Below are 22,425 nucleotides of genomic sequence, written 5' to 3' on the forward strand. Positions count from 1 at the left end.
ATGGAGATCCGATGTCCACACAGCCGGCCCGGGAGCGAGACTGGATCACACTGGGTGCTGAAAGGAGAAGTCGGGGCCCAGGCAGAGGAGATTCGGTGTCCGTACAACTGGCCTGGGTGCAAGGTCATATCGCACTGAACGCCAAGCTTATTTAGAGAGCTTGAAAGCGGCATCGGGCTGGGCAATGAAATCTGGGCCTGCAGCAGGTCACTGGGCAATGTGGTCTAGGCCTGCACCCTCTCGCAGCAGCAGTGCATGAGTCCTAACGCAAGGTTCAATTTGTTGTTCAGACAATTTAAACGTCGGCCCAGATCAGAGGTGAGGGCCGATTTCGCTCACTCTCTACAATATTCTCTCCTCCCTCCGGGACACTGGAGCCTTTTGCTGTTCTGTTGTTTGGTCAACTTAAATGCCAGCCCAGATAGACTGAAAAGGCAGGATGCTGATATCTGGGGTGAAAGCTGATTTTGTTCATTCTCTGCGATGTACTCCTCCCTGTCTATAGCACTGAGGCTATGAAGACTGCATCGGCTGCTGTGCTCCATACCTGCAAATATGATGAACTGATAAGCAAGGCATTGGGCTGCCGCTGGGCTGAATAGAGGTTTGGATCTGAGGACTCAATTTTTGGTTCAGATTGTTGTTGTTTACTTCAATTGGTTGTATGATTTGGTTTTTTTTCTTTCTCTTGCATATTTCTTTAATTGGCTTCTTTCTGGTTTCTTGCTTTGTGGCTACTTGTGAGAAAACAAACGTCAAGGCTGTATAATTTATATATTCTTTGATAATAAATATACTTTGTACTTTGAATGCAAGAAGCCTTGAATGGAGTTTAAAACAGTACACCTCCAGTTTGCACGAACTATGGGGTGAGAGCGACCGGTTGAGACATCACATAAGAGATAAACTCCTGCGTCCCCGAACTTGACATCAGCTAACCACAGGTTCCTGACTCTACGTCAGCTGCCAAGCTATCATAGTCAGCCCCGTATGTATGGTATCGACTGTGGGCCATGAGAGGCAATCAGCCACAGCGTTATTTTCCCTTCAATGTCAGTCATGAATTCCAGGTGACGTTGCGGCCATGCAGACTAAGGGTCTGACACTTTTGCTGTCACGTGCATGAGGGGTTTGTGGTCAACAAACGATGTGAAATGCCATTCCTCCAGTAGAAAACGGAAATGGCGGACGGCCACATAGAGACTCAGAGGCTCGTGGTCAAACGTGCTGTACTGTCCCTCGAGAGGGGAAGGGCGGGAGTGAAGCTGCCAGCTGAAAAAAGACAAGTGGCTGCCACACAGCTCCAACCAACTGTTCATGCACAGCACCCACAGCATAGTCTGAGGCATTAACAGTGATGGCTATAGGTGCGCTTGGAAGTGGGGCACCAGTATGGTCATGAACGAAAGAGCTCTTTTGGTGTCATCAAATGCTCTGGTCATGTCCGTTGACCATTCAAGCATGTGACTGGGGCACTGCCTTACGGGCACAATATAAGGGGAGCTTAAGTTCAGCAGCTCACAGCATGAAACTGGGAAGTCCATCATAGTTGCACCTTCTGATGGCAGGGGTGTCACATCTTCCGCAGAGATGCAGTGGCTGTACAAGTCAATAACAGACAATCCAAACTGGAATTTAGCGAGGTTAATAATCAGCCCGTGTTGGCTTAAGCACCAGAAAAGTGTGAGGAGATTTGATAAAAGTGTTCGGTTTTGGATGTGCTGGTGACAAGTATGAGATCCAGGTAAACAAGAAGAAAATCTAAGTTTTACAACACAGAGTCCATTAGTTGCTGAAAAGTCTGTCTGCATTTTTCCGCCTAAAAGGCATGCACAGAAGCTCAAATAGAACAAACAGCATTTTAACAGGAATTTTGGGAATGTCCTCAATGCACATAGGCATCTGATGGTAGCCGCTAACAAAGTCCACTGTAAAAAAATATGATCTTTCTGGCTAAACATGCTGAAAAGTCTTGAATATATGGGACTCTGTGACAATTGGGGTGTTGGCCTCGTTAAGGCAGCAGTAATTGCTGCCTGGATGGCAACCACCATCGGGCTTCGGGACCAGATTGAGCAGTGGAGCCCAAGGGCTATTTGCCCTGCAAACAATGCCAAGTATTGTTGTCGAATTCAACTTCCACGCTGGCCAGCAATACTTAAGTCCAGCCTCTGTGCACGGGTGGGGATAAGCAAACCAGTTGTGGAAATGTGGTGCTCGACCCCGTGCTTTGTGACTGTAATGGAGATTATGGGCTCAGTAAGGTTTGGGAATTGACCTAGCAGGTGAGTGAATTCAGGTGGTGGTGCATGTGCAGAGTCATCGTGGGGAAATTACTGGAGGTATAGGGTAATGGCACAAAATCTTTTGCGTCCACAAACCAGCAGTTCTTAAGATCTTAAGTCCTTTGGCACACAGGAAATTTGACTGAGCAAAAGTCTAACAACTTTTGTCAAGTCAAAGTCCCATGCGTAGCGTCATCCTCTGAAACAGAGTCATGTGTCCTATCCCATAAGTACGGCTCCTGCCATCACTGGCGGCCTCCAGTGAGGGTCCGTTGCTCTCTGCCTTATAATCAATAGGCGATGCTCACAGCACACTCACTTGAGCGTCGATGTCACATAGGAAGTGTCGCCCTGAAAGGGGTCTGTATTGAAAAATGGACGACCATGGCAGCTTGCATCACAGACCTCTGATGTCCTGATGTGCTGGCACGGTTGAAGCTGCTTGGCAGTGGGCACTTCTGGACATTTGTGCCAAAATGTGTGTGGTAAAATCAATGGACCCAGCATTGTCCAGTTCAGAGCCCTAGGCACAAGTCTGCTGGAGGCCCTTGCTGACATGTCTTATTGAGACAGAGAAAGGAGAAGGAATGATGCACCTCTGTCTGGCTGAGTGCAGACTAAAGGGCATTTTTGCAAGCTCCCGTGGTCCTTCATGGGTGTATTAGAGAGTGTTGTGTAAACTTGTTCAGGCATTTGTTACATAAAGAGCTCTTTAAAAATGAAAAGAAGGATGGTGGCTGCCCCGGAGAGACAGCACACGGTCCATTAGTTCTAAAGGCCTAGTGTCTCCCAGGCCAAGCAAAGAGAGCAACAGTTTGGTAAGCTCAGACCCAGAAAGACCAGAAGTCTGTAACAGGTGATCTATCAGAGGGACATATTTGTCACATGCAGGTGGGTCTTTTAGAAAACTCACCACTCTGGCTGCAGAGGAACTACTTAACGATGCTACGAGGTAGTAAAGTTTGGTGTTGTCCTCGGTGATTTTTCGCAGTGCAAACTGGGCTTCAGCCTATGCAAACCATGAAGCAGCATGCTGCTCTAAAAAATCTGGCAGCTTCAAAGCGCCTGTGTTGGTCAACATGTCGTTGAGTAAATCTGGAATTGTCTGAGAGTGTCGGAGTCACCAATGCAGGATTTTTGTGAATAAAACATACGAGAGTCATTTTATGTGCTGAACAAAAGCCGCAGCCCTTTACTTCCATTGCAAACAAACCAAAAGCCATTGATTTACACTGATATCATTACATCAGACACCATCTCTTACGAACACAAAAACTTAATGATGCTGTATGAATTATGTAGAACTCCTATTATGAACACTATGTGTCATCTGTTACCCATTACATTACATTACAATAGAATGACAACAATGTTCTTTGATAGTTGTATTCAAAGAAACACACTTTGTTTGGAGCTAAAGGTATGGGTTCACTGATATTCTCCCTTGTGCAAGGGAACACTTCTGAGAAATGTGATTGGGTCCTCCGCAGATTCAAAACTTCATAATTTAATTTTTACCTTCTTCATCCCTTCTGGAGGGCTGTCAGCCCATCCAGGTTTATGATTAAGGTGAATCTCCAAATAATGGTGTCAGCACCCCAGGAGAAAACATAATCCTGGTTTTCAAATGTGTGCGGTGTTACCAATCTATCTGAGCAATTTATTCACATACCCCAGTGGTGCAATAGTTAGCACTACGCTATTACAGCTTGGGGCGTCGGAGTTCAGAATTCAAACTCAGCATCCTTTGTAAGGGGTCTCTGTATGTCCTCCCTGCGGAATGCGTGGGCTTTCTCCAGGTCCTCCACTTTCCTCCCATGCTCAAGGTAGGTCATTGTAAATTGTCCCATGATTAGGTTATGGTTAAATCAGAGTTGTTGGGGGTTGCTGGGTGGTGTGCTCAAAGGGCCGCAAGAGGCCCTGTGCTTTATCTCTAAATAAATAGATAGATAGTTAAAATACGGGGGCGGGCGGGGGGGGGGTGCATTCAGCAAGTCAGGCAACATCCCATGGAAGGGAATAATTAGTTGACATTTTAAGCCAAGACCCTTCATCAGGATGGGAAAAGAAGGGGGCAGAAGCAAAGCTAAGAAGGTAGGGGAAGGGGAAGGAGCACAAATTGATAGTTGGTAGGTGAAACCAGGTGAAGGGGAAGGAGGGTGAGCAGGAGAGGGGCATTGCAGTAAGAAGCTGACAGGTGATAGGTGGAAGAGGTAGGGCACCGAAGAAAAAGGAGTCTGATAAAAGAGGAGAGTGGACCACTGAAAAAGGGGAAGAAGAAGGGAATCAGAGGAAGGAGATGGATGGGCAGGTGAGGAGAAGAAGATGGTGAGAGTGGGATCGGAACAGGGAATGGAAAAAAAGAGAAGAGGATGGGGAGGAGAAATTACAGAAAGTTTGAGAAATTGACTTTCACACTATCAGGTCGGAAGCTACTCAGGTGGGATATGAGGTGTTGCTCCTCCAACCTGAATGTAGCCTCATTGTGGCAGTAGACTACAGTTCAGCATTCAACACAATCACAGCCTCAGCTCTTATCAACAAGCTCCTAATCCTGGACCTCAATCTGCAACTGCATCATCCTTGACTTCCTCACTAGGAGACCACATCTGTGGCGGATCTTAAATAACATTAGGAAGGGGCAGAGCTTAGGAGGCGATGGCGCCTAATGGTGAATCCTTTGCTTGCTCACAACTTTTTTCCTTCTCTTTTTGCACGACTTATTTAATTTTTAAAATATAGATATATTTCTTATTGTAATTTGTAATTTTTATTATGTATTGCAATGCACTGCTGCCTCAAAACAGCAAATTTCACGACACATGCCAGTGATATTAATCTTGATCCTGATTCTCAAGGACTGACATGTCAGAATGGGAATGGGAAGTAGAATTGAAATGGGTGGCCACCAGGAAACTTTGCCTTTTGCAGTGGCGGGGTCGCAGGTGCTCGACGAAGTGGCCCCCGCCAACCTACCTCGGGTTTCACCAATGGAGGGACGGCCACACCAGGAGCACTGGACACAATATATCAGCTCCACAGACTCACAGATGAAGTGCTGCCTCAAATGGAAGGACTGTTTGGGGTCCTGAATGGTGTTGAGACCGTTGGTGTAGGGGCAGATGTAGCACTTGTCCTGCTTGCAGGGATCACTGACAGGAGGGGGTTCAGTGGGGAGGGAAGAGAGGACAAGGGAGGCACATAGAGAGGCTTCCCTACAGAAAACAGAGAGTGGAGGGGAAGAAAAGGTGTGTTTAGTGGTAGGATCCCATTGCAGATGGGTGGAAGCTGCTGAGATTGATATGCTGAATACAGAGGCAGGAGCGGTGGTAGGTAAACCATGCAGTTTATTGGTTTTCAAGATTTTGCAGATAGGGAGGAAAAAAGTCTAGTTGACTGATGGTCAAACATCATTTAGTTGAGTATTGAGGAGTCTTATCACTCTTTAATCAGTAGGGGAGATGACAAGAGTATGGGATGGGACAAAGGAGGGAAATATCAAGGCTTTAGGGTAATACGGTCAGACGACGAAGCCACATCGTCTGACCACATCAAACAAGAGACGGAAACCTTGCCTCTCCCTGAATCACCGAACCTGAGTCCCTCCATTGATCAGGATGAACCATGGATGCTGCGTGACATGCAAATCAGTAGCAAGCCAGGACAGTACAATATAGAGACCAAGCTGTTGCCCATGAAGCAGGCTACACCTCCCCACGCAGCTGATGAATCCAAAGGAACAGAAGAGATCTGGTACAATTTGGAACAAGCGGCATCGCAAGAGTTGCCAGTCAGCGTTGAACTCAATGTGGGACAGCCTTAGGGACTCCAGCTCTGGATCTTTCCTCAGGGTTTACTACCCAAGCCTTCCCCATAAGTGGGTATGGCCACAAAGCAGCGGAAGTTTGGTCAGAGTCATCCTTCTCCGAGATGAGCTGCCAACCACAGCTGATGAGCCCTATCTGCCCAAAGTGACTGGTTTCAAGGCGCCAGCAACCTGCCCTTGCCCCTTCTCCTGTCAAAAGAAAAGGTTCTGCCAGGCTTTGTAGCTAAGCCACATGTGAAGGCCAGGAACTGGACTTCGTTATCAGAAGCTATTTGAGATACCTGCCACTGGGAGCATTCAATAGGGAGTGGGAGCTTATCCCCACTAACACCTACAGCTTTAACAACCTTAAGGAACCAAACACTGAACAATTTGCATGTTATTCCCTCAGGAATTGGAGTTGTGCAGGTCTTTCCCTCTCAACTCACCTTCAGGTCACTCCAAACTAAGACTTCAGACAAGTGGAGGGCAGCATCTAAATCCCAAGCCGAGGGCACTGAAGAAACCTCTTAACCTGACGCTGTGACAGATCAGAGGCTAAAAAGATCTGTACTTTCCACTGAGCAGCCCTGAGCCCAGCCGACTGAGCTGAATGTAATTATTTCTGGCCTGTAGTCCAAGCATGGGGTGCAGGAGAATCACTGCTTGCAGGGAGTGGAAATCTTTTGCAGCTCATGATCAGATTTTGTAAAACCCTCACCACCTACTGAATGTTTGATCTCAGATGCACAGATGTATGAATTTTATTATCTTTTATGTGCAGCCAATCATCCAGAATGTGAAAAAAATTACCTAGTACATTTACATAAAAGGACAAATTAGGAAGCAAGTCTCCTTGCAAAGAGATTCGAAGGTTGAATTTCTAACGTAAAGCAAGGCAAATTAAATGCTTGGCAAATGGATTAAATATCAAGCAAATTCACACATTCTTGTTACATTTTGGCATAATTTAGATGAAAGATTCAAATATATTTTTAATAAAAGACGATAATAAAAGCAAAACCTATCCAAATTCTGGGCTTTCCTAACAGTGTTCTTGGATTTCTTTTCAATAGCTTATGTGGATATTGCATTGTGTATTCTATTGTGTATTTAATATTTCAGTAATATTTGGATAATGTTATAAATATATTGATTGATTAGGCATTCCCTGTTGCTTACATAATTCATTATGGGTTATATGTAAAAGTACATGAAAGGGATATGTCATTATGCCACCAGGTCATTTGTGTGCGCCTCCCTAGAAGTAACAATGAGTAGAAACACATCCCCCAGCTCTTGTGTTTTTCACTCAATTAGCTTCTGGAATTACAACGCATTAAATTTTCCATCCTGAGGTCATCTCAAAATGATGTGGGCAATGAAGTGTCTCCAAACTGCAGTCTCTTGTGCTTGGTGGACTGAAAGGTTTCACAGTTAGGAAAGTGACTGTCCCTGAGGAGGTGGTGAGGGACAACCTTCTGAAATCCCTGAAGTCCACAATGTGTAAGTGCCCCCATAGTGATATTCAGTAAGGAGCTGAATTAGGTGATGTATTTCCAATTCTGGATGGTGTGCAGCCTGAACTTGGAGGTTATCATGTTCCTTGTCCTCTTTTGCATGGAGGATGGATGCGACTGATAAGTGTGACTTTATTATTTCAATTGCTTTTTTAATTAAATTTATACCACTTAGATGCATTATTTAATTTTTTTTCAACAAGTTTACATTATCGAAATCAAACTTAATTGACTCAACACTGTGGAATGCCCTGATCAGCACTCACAGACCTCTTTGTTTCAGGGCCAGAGTGATGAAGCGTGCAGTTCAACTCAGGTCATAGAGATTAGTACCGTGTCTGAGTATAGTCACGTGTGTGCGTGCATCAGGTATTGGCTTGCACGATCCAGTCGTTATACTCAAAACAAAGTACACCACATTTCTCCACTGACTTCAAGTTCAGGAGACCCCAAACCAGAGACCAGTATTGAAAACAACACAAACTGCTGGAGGAGCTTAGCGGGCCAAGCAGCAGCTCTGGAGCGAGAGTGCTCGTCAACATTTCGGGTTGAAACTCTACATCGGGACCCATTGAGAAATTTCCCTGGGTTGGGACATGGCAGGCACCGCAACTACCCCAGAAAATGCTCAAAAGGAAACCAGCATTCACTTTACTCCTCTCTTTCTGTTTCACAGACAAACAGCAATCCGTTTCAAACGGAAATGAAGCCAAAAAAAAATTGATGCTAATCTGAGTAACTCAATTATTTAGCAGCAAAATATGAATGGAAGGAATGAGACATTATTCCATCTGTGCAGGAGAGTGCACGGGTTAATTAAATCTCTCCATACAAAATTAAAGATCATTGAATGAGAGTGGGTGTTTTGACATAAAACTTGGATCGTATACTAATCCACAAGGACTGCTATACTGCTTCCGCATTTCAATTGAAAACAAGTCATTCATAGCACATCTAACCACTGCTCCACAACCCTTCCTACCCAACTCCTACCATGCTCTCCACTCTTATGCCATATTAGAAAGGAAAGTGAATATCATGGCAAAAAAAAGCAACTGCAGCCTGCTTTGAGGTAGGTTCAGTATGAGCACAGATTAACTGGTTTCGTGTTAGAGCAGACAAAAGTAAGCTAAAGATAGGCAGTGATTTACCTAATTCTTGTCCCCTCACTCCTACTCACTTTAAATTCCAATGCAATTAAATGCTTTCGTCTAAAGTGTTTCCTCTTCAAAGCCCCTCTGCTACAGAAAGATTAAAAACATTTCAGCAAAACTGCGCATCCAGCATTAAACTGATTGCATTAAGCCTTGTGTGACAGCTGAAGGGAACCTTGTCACAAAAATCACAGATTAGTCAGCACAGAAAAGGACTTTCAGCCTCTTGAGTTTGCACCGGCTGCCTTGAAGAATGATCCCACACTTTCCTCACGTATCCTCAATTATTTTCTCCAACTATCATCCACTTTCTTTTTAAAGTTTGCTGTTAAAGCTCTTTCCATGACTCTGTCAGGCAGCCTAACTGCTCCTAAAAAAAATACCTTTCCTCATTTCACCTCCTCTTTTGTCAGTCACTATAAATCTGTGTCCTCTGGGTGATCGTCCAATAACTCGATCACAATGCCACTGCAAGCATTGAAAGGAGAAATGAGAATGAGAGTTTGGGAGAGCCATGCAACTCTATTATTAATATGATGTCCAGTAATTAGACAGTAATTCAAAAGCAGTATTGCAATCTTCAAGGTCTGTATCCTCTTGGACTACTGACCCAGAGATGGATGTTCAGATCTCACCACAGCAGAAGTTCAGTTCAAACACAAGTAAATAAATAAATCTATTATCTATCAGGCAAACTACTGGATTCCTATGAAAATCTATCTGCTTCACTAATGCCCTTTAGTGTAAGAAATCTGCAATTCCTACCAGCCCTGGCCTATATATAACTCAAAAGCAGCCAAAGCCATTAAGATCAGAATGTAATGAGAAATGGACAATAGATGATGTCTTTGCCAGATCCAATGAATTTTAAACAGGCAGAGTCTTTAATGGGATATGGGGGGGGTGGGGGGAGGCAGGAGATTGGGGCTGAGAGCAAAAATGGTTCAACCATGATGAAATGGCAGAGCAAACTCGATGCACCAAATGGTCTAATGCTGCTCCTATATCTTATGGTCTTCTTCCCAGAGACAACTTCTCATATACCTACTGCTATTCTAAACTGCTTAATTTTCAGGCGTAGGCTAGGAAGGTGAAGGTTGACCATGTTTTAGACTGACCATGGTGCATGTCTCTCCTCATTTGTGACATAACGCAGTATGGGGTACTGAGCATAAAACTGGGAATGCTTCTTCATTTCAACACAAGTACTGCGTCAGAATGCTTGTGAACTCATTAGAAATAGAAAACAAAACAGGACACCGCTCTGGTGCACAGGGCTCAGAACTACATGAAACACCAAAGACTTTTTAAGCAGTGTTTAAACAAGGTTCCAGTCCTGTTAGTTCAATTATGAAGTTGATTTTCAGTTCTTGCTAATTTACTTCTTGGAAAAGGAAAGCGCAGCAGGTGGATGTTACAGCATAGAACCACTAATATCAAGGAAGCTACAGTGTACCAGACTTCAAAATATATTGATAAAATTTTCCTTTCCTACACACACAAGCATTTTGACGCTAGCTATATACCAAATTCAGGTAAAATCTTTAGAGTTTTAAACATATTTTCTGACATGGGGAAAAATTGGATTAGTATGATTATTAGTATAATAATATTTGTATTGGATGAATGTTCCATCCATTGCAAGGAATATGTACACCATTAAATAATCGTAGCTTGAATAGTACTTCATTTTATTTCAGCATTTCACTCATGTTACCATGCACTACTGACCCGATTTTTTTTCCCACCCATCTTAGCTATCTGAACTGCAGTGAATTTTTAGTTCTTCCCAAAAAGGGGCAATTATTCTTTGAATATGGAACGAATTTGACATTGATTCCACAGTGAAGGCTGTGTAGGCTTGTATTAAAAGCAGCATCTAATTAACAAAAGAACCACTCTACTTGACCTTATCAGCTCCAATAAAAATGCTCATTACTCATTATTCAGACTGTTCCCCTTGAGCTGTTTAGGTTGCCAACGTTAATTGGATTGGTTTGGGCAGAAGTGCAGATTGTTACCTCAAAACCTTGTGAATAAAATAGAAACCCAAACTTCACTGACAAAAAAAATTATCAACTTTTTACTGTAATGAAATACAGCAAATCTCCATAATGTTAATCCTAGCAGAACAACCACTGTACCAACTGTCATGTAACAGCAGCAGATGCAAACTACCCAGGCCGAGTATCCATGAAGTGTGCACACCAGCTCACTGATATCTTCATGGACATCTTCACCACTTCACTCAACCAGGCTACTGTCCCCACCGGCTTCAAAGCGCCGTCCATCATTCCAGTATCAAAGAATTCTACACCTTCAGAACTGTACGACTATCGCCCAGTGGCACTGATGCCAATCATCATGAAGTGCTTTGAACGGCTGGTTAATGACACATATCAAAAACTCAGTTCCTGCTCATTGGACACTCACCAATATGCTTACCAAGAGAAACGCTCTACAACAGACGCCAATGGCATCTGTCATGCACCTGGCCCTGACACACCTAGAGAGCAAGGACATTTTTGAGGCTTTATGGGTAGGTCTGAGGTATAAGAAAGCTATGACTATGTTCATTGGATAATATTATAGACCACCCAGCAGCCTGTGGGATTTGAGGAACAAACTTGTACAGAGATCGCAGACTGTTGCAAGAAGCATAAGGTTGTGATAGTAGGTGATTTTAATTTTCCACATATTGACTGGGACTCCCATACTGTAAGAGGGCTGGATGGGAAAGGGTTTGTCAAATGTGTTCAGGAAATTTCCTTGATCAGTACATAGAAATTCCAACTAGAGACAGTGCGATACTAGATCTCTTACTAGGGAATGAGACAGGGCAGGTGACATAAATCTAAGACAAGGAACACTTTGAATCTAATGATCATAATGCCATTAATTTCAAGATAATTATGGAAAAGGATAGGTCTGGTCCTCAAGTTGAGATTCTGAATTGGACAAAGGCCAATCTTGATTGTGTCAGAAATGATCTCACAAGTTGTTTTCTGGCAAAGGTGTACTTGGTAAGTGAGAAGCTATCAAAAGTGAAATTTTGAGAAAACGGAGTTTGCATATTCCTGTCAGAATAAAAGTCAAGGATAACAGGTTTATGGAACCATGGTTTTCCAGAGATATTGAGGGTCTGGTTAAGAAAAGTGAGGTACATAGTAGTTATAGACAGGTAGGAACAAATGAGGTACTTGAAGAGTAAAAGAAAACACTTAAGAAAGAAATCAGGAGGGCCAAAGGAAGCCATGAGGTTGCTCTAGCAGACAAGGTGAAGGAGAATCCTAAGGGCTTTTACAGATATATTAAGAGTGAAAGGATAGCAAGGGGCAAAATTAGCCCTCTGGAAGATCAGAGTGGTAACCTATGCGTGGAGCAGGAGATAGGGGGTGATCTTAGGTAAATTTTTTGCATCTCTACTTACTTGGGAGATGGGCACAATGTCAAAAAGTGAGGCAAAGCAGCAGCAAGGTCATGAACCCTATACAGATTACAAAGGTGGAAGTGTTTGCTGTTTTAAGGCAGATTAAGGTGGATAAATCTCCAGGGCATGACAAGGTGTTCCCTTGGACCTTGTGGGAGGCTAGTGCAGAAAATGCTGAGGCCCTAGCAGAGACATTTAAAACATCCTTAGCCACAGGTGGGAAGTTGGTCAAGAAGGTTCAGTCACTTGATGTTCATGACAAAGTAGCAAACTGGATTGGACATTGGCTTCTCAGGAGAAGTCAGAGAGTGGGAACAGATGGTTGCCTGCAGGGATTGGTGCTGGTTCAATTGTTGCTTATCATCTACATCAATGAACTGGATAATAATGTGGTAAACTGAATCAGCAAATTTGTGGATGACACCAAGATTGAGAGTGTAGTGGACAGCGAGGAAGACTACCAAAGCTTGCACCGGGAACTTGAGCACTTGGAAAAATGAGCTGAAAAATGGCAGATGTAATTTAATACAGACAAGCATGAGGTGTTGGCGTTTGGGAGGACAAACCCCAGGATAGATCTTGCATGGTGAGCGGTACGGCACTGAGGAGTGTGGTAGAATAGAGGGATCTTGGAATACAGATCCATAATTCCTTTAAAGTGGTTCACAGGTAGATAGGGCCGTAAAGAAAGCTTTTCTCACATTGGGGCCTTCATAAATCGAAGTATTGAGTACAGGAGATGGAATGTTACGTTGAAATCATGTAAGACGTTGGAGAGGCCTACTTTGAAGTACTGTGTGCAGTTTTGGTCACCTACCTGCAGGAAAGATGTCAATAACATTGAAAGAGTACAGAGAAAATTTACAAGGATGTTGCTAGGGCTTGAGGACCTGAATTGCAAGGAAAGGTTGAATCAGTTAGGACCTTATCGCCTAGAACGTAGAAGATTGAGGGGATATTTGATAGATGTATGCAAAATTATGTGGGGTATAGATGGATGGGATAAATGCAAGTAGGCTTTTTCCACTGAGCTTGAGTGAGACTACAACTAGAGATTATGGGTTAAGTGTGAAAGGTGAAATGCTTAATGAGAATATGATGAGGAACGTCTTCACTCAGAGAGTGGAGAGAGTGTGGAATGAGCTGCCAGCTCAAGTGGTGCATATGGAATGGATTTCAACATTTCAGATAAGTTTGGATAGGTACATGAATAAGAGGGGTATGCAGGGATATGATCCGGTTACAGGTTGATGGGACTTGGAAGATTAATGGTTCAGCAAGGAGAAAATAGGCTGAAGGGCCTGTCTCTGGATCTCAATTCAGCATTTTACACTACTGTCTCACAGATCTTGCTGAACAAACTCCGATCCTTCGGTCCAAATACACCACCTTACAATTGGATATTGACCTTGCTAACCAGCACACCTCAAATAGTCTGGATGCACAAGCACTCTTCCCTCCCCATCATCCTCAATATAGATGCTCACCTGGCCTCTATGCTGAGCCCATTGCTGTACATCCTGCTCACACATGACTACACAGCCAAACGCTTGAGCCATCACATTGTCCAGTTCGCCATTGAGGCTCATCACCAACAATGTTGAGATGGGGCCTACAGATTGGAGGTAGAAAAGCTCAAGGCCTGATGCCAGGCAAATAACTTCTTCCTCAATGTCATCTAGACAGAGGAGATGGTTATCGACTTCAGAAGAACTCGCACCACTCCCACCCTTCTTTACATCAGTAACACTGCAGTGGAAATGTGAGCAGTTTCAAACTCCTAGGAGTGTACATCTTGCACAACCTCTCATGGTCCCAGAACAGGTCCTACATAATCAGGAAAGCTCATCGAAGCTTCTACTTTGAGGAGGCTGAAGAGAGCTGGACTATGCACATCCTCACTAACATCCTTCTACAGATGCACAGTACAGAGAATCCCAACAAGTTGCATCATTACATGGTACAGAAACTGCACTGCAGTGGACAGGAGGCTCTTCAATGGGTAGTCAAAACTGCCCCACACATCACTGCACCAGCCTACCTGCTATCAGGGACGTATATACAGAAAGGTGCTGGAAAAGGGACAGTTACAGAAATAAAAAAAGTAGTGAGGTAGTGTTCATGGGTTCAATGTCCATTTAGAAATCGGATGGCAGAGGGGAAGAAGCTGTTCCTGAATCGCTGAGTGTGTGTCTTCAGGCTTCTATACCTCCTTCTTGACCATAACAGCGTGAAGTGGGCATATCCTGGGTGGTGGGTAACCTTAATGGTGGACGCCACCTTCCTAAGGCACTACTCCTTGACAACGTTTTCGATACTACGGATCTTGAATCAGATCCACTAAGAACACAGAGAAATGTTCCAAAGATGACTTGAAACAAAAATGTTTACTGCTAATTAATGAATTAGAGGATATCGACATTGGTGATGTTTTGCACTCACCTGCAATTGCCCTTAATAAGGTGATGGCAATTGCCACCCTTCGTGAATCACTAGTCTTTCTCGTGGTGAAGTTGTTCCAAGAGTAGTGTTGTGTTTGGAGTTTCTGGATTTAGAGCCAGCTACAACCAAAGAAATGTAATACAATAATTCCAGCTCAAGGCAGCACATGAAGATGCAGGTGGTGGTATCCCCAAGTGACCAAAGCCTTTGTCCTTCTTGATGGCAGCGATTGCAGGTTTGAGGGGTTGTCAAACATGTATAAGTGAACAACAGCAGCACATTTTGAAGATGGTACACACCACAGCCTCTGTACAATGTGGTCCAAGGAATGAGTGTTTGATATGGTGGATTGCGTATCACTCAAGATGTTTTGCTACAGATCAGGCCAAATTCCTTGCACTCATCCAGGAAAGTGGAATGCTTTCCACAACACACCTGAGTTCTGCCTTGTGGAAAGGCTGGGAGTGTGAGGAGATGAACTACTTTGGGCGGGGGGGGTGGGATGAACTCTATTTCTACGGTGCCTTTCCTAGGTTAGTGGGATCTTGGAATACTGTAGCAAACTCCCACAAATATGTATAATGACCTGGTTTTCCAGTTACCAGCATTGGGACCAGGCAACAGGGGAGAATTTCTCTTAAGATACAGGATGTCTTATGTCCCTCAAAGAAACCACTTTTCATGGAAACAACACCACCACTGAGATCACAGTCCCTTTGAGTAATAGACTGGAGTGTCAGCTTAAACCCACAAGCTCAAGGGATGGAAAGGAGGCGATTTAATGTATAAACAATCTGCTTAAAAGAGGATTTGAAAGGCAGGTAGTAAATAGATGGGTGCAAGGCCTGGGATTGACAGGCAATAAGGTCCTAACATTCTGCAGAACAGTCTAAAAGTGTGTAAGGTAACAACAGATTAAAGGACTGCCTATTTTAAGCACAATGCATCAGATAAGACAAGTAGTAATTGTCTTCTAAGAAAATAAGTACACTAATTGCAGCCTTCTGAATGCTAACTTTTCATTGTTAAAGCAATAAAATATTTTAACGTACAGCATATTCCTGGCAACCCACTGCTTAATAAAACAGGATGCTACCATCATTTTTATGATGTGAAACCACGTAACTTTCAGGAAACACATTACAATTATCATTTTTACACTGATACATTGGCTTCCCAATGTACCCATTTATTAAAGCTGCACAGTGAGCCTGTTATAGTGTATAAATGATAAATGCATACACAGAATGGGCAGACAATAAGATGCCTAACATTAGGATACTCCTGTGGTTCTGAAAACCGTTCAAAGCTTGCCTGTGGCTTGTGACTTCCACAAAACCCTGCAACTGGGATATTGCTCTCTCTCCCACCTCCCCACCAGGTGGTATGGACATGGTGTGCAACAGGAGAAGCACACCTGAATTAAGATCGAGGAAAAAACAATGTAATAGATGTCATCACAGGCAAGTTTACCTCATGAAATTAATAACACGTACAGGTGATCCCCCTAGGGAACAGCAATTTGAACTCTTGCATTCCTTGCCACATCTCAAATGCTCCATCCTGTCCAAACCGAACCACAGGCCTGTTCTCAGTTTCAAGAAGCATTAGCAGACATCCTACCCTGCAAAAACTCATTTCAGGGAGGTAGCACCATCAATTTGCAGGAGACTCCCAGAACTTCCGGGAGAGGTGGGATGTCTGCAATAGAGTAGCTCCTTAGCAACTAGCCAGATAGTTTAAATAACGTTAGCTATGCTAAGGAACGAATGACACCTGTTAAACTCACCTCAATATGTCTTTTACATTTTAACCCACCATGGGCAACAGAAAAGTCACTGTTGAGCAACACTGTCATTATTTTTGACCCCTATTAGGCAGGTGTACACTTTAGAGGTGGGATGTCTGCATTAGCAGCAGTCCAGAGAAGGCTGGAGTAAAATGTTATTTGTGGCACAGTTCTCCCTCATTTCACAAAATTGCCACGAATGCCTGCCTTCCTTTGTGCAGAGCTCTCAGTCAACCACAATGTGCCAGGCACCCATATTCAGTTCTGACTTTGGATTCTGTCTGTGTGGCGTTTGCATATTCTCCTCATAACCGTGTGGGTTTCCTCCATGTACTCTGGTTTTCTATCACATCGCAAAAAACAAACAGGTTGGTAAATCAATTGCCCCAAGTGTGTAAGTCAGTGATGGAATCTGAGGTGAGTTATTGAAAATGTAGAGAAAACAAAATGGGATACATAGAGGAATAGTGCTAATGGGTGGCTGGTGGATGCAGACTCGGTGGATCAAAGGAACTCTCCCCATGTTGTCTCTCTCTGTGATTCTATGACTTGCTGAAACATTCACTAATAAAGCTCCCAGTCCCAGCCACCAACAGTCTGTTACCCCATGGCTACAGAGCAAAGGGCTGACGATAACATTTGTCATGGCATAGAAGAGGTTTAACGTAGTGTTCTCACTACTTCTGCCACGAGACAGAGGTTATCTCATCTCTTACTGATACGCTGTGAGAATTTAAAACAGACACATGTGTAGCTGACTCTGAGTCATGTTTACTGTTTCAATTAACATTGTGGTGCATGCATTTCAGAACAAATAAACACGAATTTAAAGAATATTAGTCAGGAAGCAAAAAAGACAATTTCTCCATTATGGAGAGAGCTGCGGGGAAATGTTTGATTAGGTTGCATGCATTCTCTTTTCTTTACAGTTCTGCTTCTCCTGAACCAGCTGTGGTTCAAGAGCAGCTCTCTTTTCTTGGAGGTAAGAGGGCTCCCGCATTAACCCCCTCCCCATTCTAGTCAACTCTGCATAAGGTCCAAAACTGAGGGATGGCAAGTTAAACCAACACCTCGGCTACAGGTGGATGATGAGGCAGTGATCTTGGCCAATAGTAATACCCCAGCAAACATAACTAGAAAAACAAATTCTCTTACACTACACAGTGCTATGCGTAAGGTCATGCTGTACACACAATATACTTACGGTATTTTTTTTTGAGATAAGGAATAGGCCTTTCTACCCCTTCTAGCTGCAATGCCCAGCAATCCCCCTATCCTAGCCTAATGACAGAACTACTTACAATGACTAATTAACCTACCAACCGGTATGGCTTTGGACTGTGGGAAGAAACCGGAGCAACTGAAGAAAACCCACGTGGTCATGGAAAACACATACAAACTCCTTACAGGCGGCACCGGGAATTGAACCCAGGTCGCCTGTGCCGTAAACCATTGTACTAACTGCTACATAACGGTGCCACCCTTAAGAAGTTCTGGAGGTCACAACAGGCGCTATTCAAACACAAGTTCTTTGAGTTGCCTTCTCTAAGTGTATGTCAACATGAGTGTTCATCAATTGTTATTTAGCTCCAAATATAACTGATACCATTCTCTACCACGGCAACAAATGAAAGCTGCTTCCGTTTCTTCTTCAAATTAGGGTCTATTTTAAGGATCTTAGAATTTAAAAAAGGAAATTACAGAGTTACATAATTTTATCCTTTTATTTTGTGAAGTTGCAGTTAAATTATATGTTGTAGAGACGTCTTCTGATGTTATACAATGTAAATGATTGAACTCCACGATCAGCTAAAATTCACCATGTCAGTGCCCACACAACTCTAATCCAGTTGTTGTAAAAAATCTATTCAGAGACATTAATCTGATTGTCATGAACTCAAAATTTCCATGTTTGTATTGTTGTAGATTATTCATCTTCATCAATGGACAGAAAGCATTTTTAGAACAACCCTCCTTAGCAGGAAGGCATGCAGAGAGCAGAGGTGGCTCCAAAGGAAAATTAGCGGTCTACAAGTCCACAAGGTCCAAAGAAGGTCAAAATCAATAGTTGGATGGTGGGTAAGAAGGAAAACAGCTGCAGGGCAAGAGCAAACATAAAGACACCACAGTGGAGTTAATCTGGACTTGCACAGAAACACGAAGTCTCCAGCTTTGCTGTGCCAGCAAACCCTCATTATGGATGCTTTCCTAGAAAAATACCTGTAGTGTGATCTTCTGTGAATCCCCCTTGTTATGAGCAGAAATGGGTTCCCATGGGGTATTTTCACACCATTTTTGTTAAGCCAATTTATTGGCAATGACAAAGTGACCCACCGCCATTATTTAACAGAGTCTAATATTAGGCACAAGGGATAGAGAAGTTTTGTGCAAAGGAAACAAATTTTTCATTTTTTAAAATTTTGTGGCACAATGAGATTTGGATACAATATCACCTCATCAGGTCCAAGGACATGTGAACAGACGTCTCAAGAGTGCAGTGCTGCCCTTCTACATCTGTGAGGCATTTCCCCCAATGTACTAGGGTTCTGGAGTAGGTAAGAGGAAAGAGTGCGGGGAGTGGGGATGTCAGAGAACAAAATAGGATTTGAGGATCAGGATTCATGAGAGGAAGGTGGTGCAGGAGGAGTTCAAGGGGTTAATGAGTAAAGGCCGCGGGATTACTTGAAGGAGCTGGCCATGGCTACTCTAGCTCCCCACAATGCAGCGTATCAGGGAAAATGGCTCTTGGATGAAGAGCAGGGCAGCAGAGCACTCTGAGATGAGACTTCACGTGTCTCCAGATTGAGAGGGGTGGCAAAGATGGGACTTGACTGGGACTGCCAAGCTAATTGACATGATGATACCATTTATCAATCTTCTTACTGCAAAGTATTGAGTGACTAAAATAAAAACTGACATTTGTTTTCTTTTCCATTTTGTGTCTATTTAACTCCCAAGATAAATTGTTAGACTACTAGGCAAAGTTTCAGGGGTTCCAATCTAGAACTGTGTTTAAGAAGCCTCATTGTCCAGGACATGCCCATGAGTGATCACTCCCAGAACAACTTAGAACAAAATTCCCCGGAAATGCTCCAATCCGATTGGTGTTCAAGGTTGAACCATGTTTAAATACTGCAACTCACTAGCCAACAGTAACTTACAGAGAACCTTCACCACTTAGACTGCAGCTGGTCAAGGAGGCAGCCTACTCACTTCTCAGGGCCAATGATCAACATGCAGTAACTGGTGACTACGTCAACCATGTCTGTATCGCAGACACCTATGAAACACATGATGTAGAAGCCAGTGTTGCAACTGGAAACTGAAGTCATCCTGTTGTCCACTGTGGTGGATTGGTCCAGAAAGAACATCTGGATAAGTGTGTTTGATGAACCTTAAACCTCTCTTCATTCACACCTACCTGGCATAAGGAAGGAGACAAACATGTTTCCAATAGCTATTAATATCATACCCAGGTGTAATGTGTATTTTTGTTTCTTCAAGTGTGCACTTTCTGTTTGTGAAACTTCAAAAGCATTCACAGGACAGAAGTTTTGTATACATTCCTGATAAGACCATAGCATATAGGAGCAGAAGTAGGCCATTTGGCCCATTGAGTCTGCTCTGCCATTCAATCATGGTTGATCCAATTCTTCCTGTCACCACCACTCCCCTGCTTTCACCCCATACCCTTTGATACCCTGGCTAATCAAGAACCTATCTATCTCTGCCTTAAATGCACCCAGTGACTTGGCCTCCACAGACACTCTTGGCAACAAATTCCACAGATTTACCAGCCTCTGACTAAAGTAATTTCTCTGCATCTCTGTTCTAAATGGACATCCTTCAACCCTGAAGTCGTGCCCTCTTGTCCTAGAATCACCTATCACGGGAAATAACTTTGCCATATCTAATCTGTTCAGGCCTTTTAACATTTGAAATGCTTCTATGAGATCCCCCTCATTCTCCTGAACTCCAGGGAATACAGCCCAAGAGCTGCCAGATGTTCCTCATACAGTAACCCTTTCATTCCTGGAATCATTCTCGTTAATCTTCTCTGAGCCCTTTCCAATGTCAGTATATCTTTTCTAAAATAAGGAGCCCAAAACTGCACACAATACTCCAAGTGTGGTCTCACAAGTGCCTTATAGAGCCTCAACATCACATATTCTCTATACCTCCAGAAAAGAATGCCAACATTGCATTTGCCTTCTGTGCCACCGACTCAACCTGGAGGTTAACCTTTAGGGTATCCTGCACATGGAGCTATGCAAAAAAATTACCCAATTTAAAAATACATCAAAGAGCACTCATGCTGCTTTTATAGCTTTCAGAGTAAAAAATTCTTGATCATGTAGTGGCTCTTATGGTACCTGAAGTCCACATACATTAAGTCAACAAGAGAAATAGAGATACAGCATGGACACAAGCCCTTTGTCTACTGAGTATTCACCGAACATCAACCACCTACTTTAATATTAATTCTGCATCAATCCCATTTTCTATTCACCCCACACTCCCTCAGACATTACCAGTTATCTGCACACTACAGGCAACTTACATTTTTTTTCTTTTAGAGATAAAGCGTGGAATAGGCCCTTCCAGCCCAACGAGTCACACTCTCCAGCAATTTAATACCAGCCTATTCACAAAACAATTTACAATAGCCAATTAATCAGTATGTCTTTGGACTATGGGAGGAAAACCAGAGCACCCGGAGAAAATCCACACGGTCACGTGGAGAACATACAAACTCATTATAGACAGTACCAGAATTGAACTCAGAATGCCCTCCAACAGTGTTGCACTAACCACCATGCCCAATATAGTGAACAATCAGTTTACTAATCTGCCCATCTTTGGAATGTGGAAGGAAATCACCCGAAGGAAACCCATGAGATTACAGGGAGAACATGCGAACTCTGCGTAGAGAGCACCTGAGGTCGGGACTGAACCCCTGATGATATGTGGTAGTGGCTACGGTGCTCCCTCAGGAATTCAAAGCAGCATCACAGAGGATGACATTCATCAAGAAAGGAGAAAGGAAGAAAAAGGAAGAGGAATAAATAAGATAGCAGAGAAAGGAAAGGAGAGAAGAAAATCAGATGAGAAGCAAGTAAAACAGCTATAATTAATACTTCCTGGTTGAGGAGAGGATGGAAATAAGTTTACATGCTTTCAGTATAAAACACAAATCAGCAAATAAACAGTTGAAATTCTACACTCCACAAGCTGCGAAGATCAAACACCTGGCGGTCAAAATTAAACATTGTTCTCAGACATTAAACATTGTAAACAGACAGGATCTCCTGGTAGCCACTCTGCTTCCCATTCCCATTCAGATATGTCCATACATGGCCTCCTCTACTGCCATGATGAGGCTAAACTCAGGTTGGAGCAGCAACACCTCATATACCGTCTAGGTAGTCTTCAGCCCCTTGGTATGAACACAGAATTCTCCAACTTCCGGTAATTCCCTCCCCCTCCCTTCCTCTATCCCTATGTCACTCTGCCCCCTCCCCCAGCTGCCTATCACCTCCCTCATGGTTCCGCCTCCTTCTACTACTCATTGTGTTTTCCCCTATTCCTTCTTCACCTTTCCTGCCTATCACCTCCCTGCCTCCCTTCCCCACCGCTTTACCTTTCCCCCTACTGGTTTTTCACCTGGACCCTACCAGCCTTCTCCTTCCCACCCTCCTCCCACCTTCTTTATAGGGCCTCTGCCCCTTCCCTCTACGGTCCTGACGAAGGGTTCTGGCCCAAAACGTCGACTCATCGTTTCCACCGATGCTGCCCGACCAGCTGAGTTCCTCCAGCATGTTGTGAGTGTTGCTTTGATCCCAGCATCTGCAGATTATTTTGTGCTAAACATTGTACTGAATGGATGCACTGTGTGCAAGCAAGCTTTTCAGAAGTAATTTTCAAACGTAAAAATGTCTATGATCATCTAGGTCCTACCCAATAAAGATACATTTCTTGCTAATTGTATAAGAGAGATGG

The 22,425-nt window shown here is 43.5% G+C and overlaps 1 protein-coding gene across 4 annotated transcripts in view; it reads right to left on the bottom strand.

The window, feature by feature from the left end:
• plcb1 (phospholipase C beta 1) overlaps window positions 1–22,425 on the bottom strand; it is a 958,218-nt gene that overhangs the window by 416,732 nt on the left and 519,061 nt on the right. The gene's annotated exons all lie outside the window — the stretch shown is intronic.

This window comes from Mobula hypostoma, chromosome 8 (genome assembly GCF_963921235.1).
Source record: "Mobula hypostoma chromosome 8, sMobHyp1.1, whole genome shotgun sequence".
NCBI lineage: Eukaryota > Metazoa > Chordata > Chondrichthyes > Myliobatiformes > Myliobatidae > Mobula > Mobula hypostoma.